Below are 4473 nucleotides of genomic sequence, written 5' to 3' on the forward strand. Positions count from 1 at the left end.
CACTTTTCAGGAAAAGAAAAGAAGAGATATTACTGAAAAATGTTGTCTAGAATTGATGCAGCACAGTCTATATTTTAAAAATTGCAGGTTTTTGTAAAAATTGAACTACACTTTGAAGGTGCTCCTGGCATTGAAGGTGCTAAGGGCGGAAGGTACTGATGGTGCTCCTGGCGATGAAGGAGCTGAGGGCAGAAGGTACTGGTGGTGCTCCTGGCGATGAAGAAGCTGATGGCAGAAGGTTCTGATGGTGCTCCTGGCGATGAAGATGCAAGCGTTGAAGGTGCTGATGGTGAATCCCAAATCTGTAAACAAACAAAAATATCAACTAAAATTTATAAACATATAAAAAGTCTCAATATATACCTTAAGAATGTGACTAAACCGCAGCTGTTTTGCAATCTAAAAGAAGAAATTACATTATAATCACATAAATTTGTTAAATACGTATTCTTACCTTCAAAATTTTGCAAAGTGATATTTCCTCACAGTATGTATACTGTCATCAACACTCCGATGTTTCTAACTTGCTCGCTCTAACGCATAGAATTCTTATTAGAATACGAATTGGTATCGGGTATGTAGCTCTAACAAAGGGGCATTGTTTTGACAGTTCGAAGAAAAAATTTGTAAGTGTGTGGGTGAGATGACGAAAAAGTTATGAATGTGTTTGTAAATCGTTTGAATTTCAGGGGAAAGTGGTGAGCCGTGTCTGGCAGGGTACGTTTTCGATGTTTGCATTATGGGAGTAAAAGATGTACTGACGAAATGTATGAATCGCGTTTTAAAACTGCTACACGTTCAATATTTATTGACGGTATTGCGATCCGCGATCTAGATTTCAAAATTTTTAGAAATTTTGCGAAGTGGATCACGATCTATCAATCCTGCATCCAAAGCCGTCAATAAATATCGCGATACTAGGATCACGGTAATAAATACTCACCGTGTGACAGGGCCCTATAAGGCTGAAACGATACGAGTAATCGATACCTTTCATTCGATACCTAACCTAAAAGTAGGAATGTTCGATATCGAATCGATTATTCTCAATATCGATGTTTGATGTTGCGATAATCGATTATTTGAATCGATATTCCCAGGTCGATATATCAAAGACATGGATACTTTACCCGCAATATCCACCCAAAAACATTTCGGCCCACTTGCGCAATATCCAAGGTTAAATTTATAAATTCAGAGTTAAGTAACCTAGAGTTAAACTGTTATTTTTATAACCCCAGCAGTGCATTGCAGAACAGATATTTTAAGCCGAATTAGTCAACTCTGTCTACTTGCGGGTATTTTTGATTTTGGTTGGCATCACTGACTCCTGTTTGCATCATTTGTTTTGGTTATTCATATTCGTCAGCTGTTTGAAAATTAGAACTTCAGTAATTTCAGTGAAAGCTGCTTGAATTTAGAAAACTTTCGTAAGTATCAAAATATAATGCAATAAATGACTACTTACAAGTTTAAATTATTAAATCTTCATATAAATGTATTAGATACTGCAAGCATTCCCGAGACTCTGGAGACATAGGAGACCAGGATCAGGATTTCTCATTCAATACATTACGTTAATTCAGGTAAGCAAAAACCTGACGTTTATTAATTTTACACAGCGTAAACTTAAATTTCTTGGATATTTTCGTTAAAGAACTATTTACATCTTTTAAATTGTAGCCAATGATGCAAGACGAAGCGAAACCGCGGCTCCGTGCTCCAAGTTTCACCATGGGTGAAAGTTTGCTTTTGTGCGACATTTTAAAAAAGCACAAGCACATTATTGAAAACAAAAGGACCGACGGAGCTAGCCTCAAAGAAAAAACAAAAAGCGTGGATGGAGGTGGCTAGCGAATATAATTCCACCACAACAGGTTACATCCGGACAGTAGATAGCCTGCAGCAAAATTATAAAAATATTAAAAAAAGACAAAAAAAAACAAGCATCTAGTGCCATAATGGGTATTCCAGGTATGTAAATGTTATACAACTTTACATAGTTTCATAATAAAAATAATTTTGCTTTCATAGTTGATAGAACTAATATTATAGAGATGGTAGAGGAGCATGGTACGTCTCCTGACGGATGGGAGAAAATTGCCAACAGCACTGGTGTTCCAGCCGACACTTGTCAGGAAGTTTTTTTGGAGATGGTAGAAGAGGCAGATGCGCAAGAAAGAGAGTTAAAGAGAAACACCTTGCGTACAGGTGAATATAAATTTATTACTTTAAATGTTTACAAGATAACTTTTCAATTGCAACTTACAGGCGGAGACCTTTACCAAAAGGCAATAACGATTCTCGTATCGATAAAGTAAGAGGTTTAGTTCGGCCTGCCATTGACGGATGCTATACAGTGTATGATGGTGATAGCAGTCTGATCACAACTCAGGAGGGCATAGTACCGATTGAATCATCGTTTAACCATGCAGGTAGCCTTACTGACTTCTATGTTTGGGATTTAATTTGTGTACATACATATTTATATCTGGGAATTTAATTTTTCAGATGAAGTTCCTGAAAAAGAAGCAACCGAAAAGACTAACCATGTTGTAGCCGCTACAACAACAACAAACCATGATGAATCGGACTACTTCACAAACGACAGAGCCAATTTAAAAAAAGAGTCCTCATCCTTTGTTGACCCGTGAGTATCAAATGTTTGGTTAATGTCAAGTTATGTGTCGGTAATGATTTCTGCTTTAATTTTTAGGAAAGAGACAACTTTCGTCAGCAGGAAAAGAAACCATTTCCGAAAAGTTCAGAGTACTGGCGTCTGAAAAGTTGGGATTAGTATCGGCTCAAAAGGAACTATTACAGGTACAGTTAACAGAAGAGGAGGAAAAACTAGAACATAACCGTTTGTTAAGGAAGATGCCGATGGAAGAAGCAAAAAGGCAGTATGAGGAGAATGAAGAAAAATTAAAGCATGACCGGTTTTTAAGAAAACTCGAAGTTGAAGACGCGCAAAAAAGGTATGAGCATAACGAAATAAATACAAAACTTCAGCTGGAAAAGTACAAACAATGAGAATTTTATTTATAACTTTCCTACCATAAGCTTAAACGAATTTTATTTTATTATTAGGAAATGCATACACTTGTGGTCGGCTGATTAAGTTAAATCACATTTTGACCAGTTTTGGCTATTTTTCTCTTGTCTATTTAATGATTATTTTTTTTTTTATAAACGCTTAGAACATTACATAACCAGCACCACATAAATCCACATTTCAAACTTCGTATAAAAATTATAAAAATTCATCAAACTTTAACAATAACAACCAAAAATTTTTAACTTTTTATTTTAGAAAAATTTGCACTTTAACCTACTAAAATTCAACCGGCTATGAAACTGCATATTTTTCTTTTTATTTTTATAAGATATGTAAATATGCAAAGTATTTTATTGTAATTTTTTTCGATAATTTTTTACAAAAATATAGTTCACTCTACACCAAAGGACATAAAAATAAAATCTCTAAAATTTGTGCAAAACTCAGGAAAATTCAATAAATTTGCACACATTTTTCAACTTTCTATTCATATTTTTAGAAAAATTTGTGGTATGCAGTTTTATAGCCCATTCAGTTATGGTATAACAAAGTGCAACTTTGAAGTTGCTGGAAAATCGCGTTGGTTTTTGGTAATTTTTTTCACGAAGGTTCTTCCAAACGTAGTTGTTGTTGTTGTTGTAGCGGCTACAACAACCCCGCCCAGGTCGGTTGGTATCTCAGTCGTTGTCGTCAAGTTCCACTAACGGCAGCCATAGAAAGCGTGCAGCTTCTGCAGGGTCGGTCCACAGGGACAAGGCCGTTAGGGTTGTCGGGTTTTCCGGGCATGCGAAGAGATTTTTCGAGTCATGTGGGGTCTCTCCGCATGCCGGACACTCATTTGGCACATCCTCATTCAATCTACTCAGGAGTTTAACCTGCTGCTGTAGCCGGACCGAAGTTGTGCTAGTGTCGTTCTCGTCTCCCGAGGCAGATGAAGCTCCGTCTCGTCTGTGTCCGGGGGCGGTGTGCCTAGAACGGCATTCATAGGTCTAGAGTCTACATAACTCAGACTGACTCCCTGTGAATGCCGTTCAGGGCCAGTCGGTAAGCTGTCGGGTCCAGAGGTTGCTTGATGAACCTCTGGACCTCGTCCGTCAGTTCATATAGATGCCTCCTGACGTGCCTAGGCGAGGGCTCCTCTGCAAGCAGCTGTCTGTTTGGGTGGCCACTTCTGTGGCTCCCGACCACGAACTGCTTGCAGAGCATGATGTTGTGCTCCTTTACGGGGAGCATTTGCGCCTCGCCGTGAAGATGGTGTTCGGGTGACATCAGGAGGCATCCTGTCGCTGTCCTGAGTGCGGTGTTCTGTGCAGTCTGTAGCTTCGTCCACTGCGTCCTACTAGTCCCCGGCGACCACCCTGGCGCTGCGTAGTTCAAAACCGGCCGGCCTATTGCCTTGTATGTTGCCAGCAACG

At 38.7% G+C, this 4473-nt stretch overlaps 1 long non-coding RNA gene across 1 annotated transcript; it reads left to right on the forward strand.

Annotated features, from left to right (window-relative positions):
• Positions 1–2307: 2307 nt before the first annotated feature.
• On the forward strand, positions 2308–2982 carry LOC118755263. Its single transcript, XR_004994997.1, has 3 exons — positions 2308–2435; positions 2512–2650; positions 2717–2982. It is a non-coding gene; the product is annotated as an uncharacterized LOC118755263 (long non-coding RNA).
• The last annotated feature ends 1491 nt before the right edge of the window (positions 2983–4473 follow it).

The sequence above is a fragment of the Rhagoletis pomonella genome, unplaced genomic scaffold (genome assembly GCF_013731165.1).
Source record: "Rhagoletis pomonella isolate Grant_MI unplaced genomic scaffold, Rhpom_1.0 Rhpom_scaffold_05757, whole genome shotgun sequence".
Lineage (NCBI taxonomy): Eukaryota > Metazoa > Arthropoda > Insecta > Diptera > Tephritidae > Rhagoletis > Rhagoletis pomonella.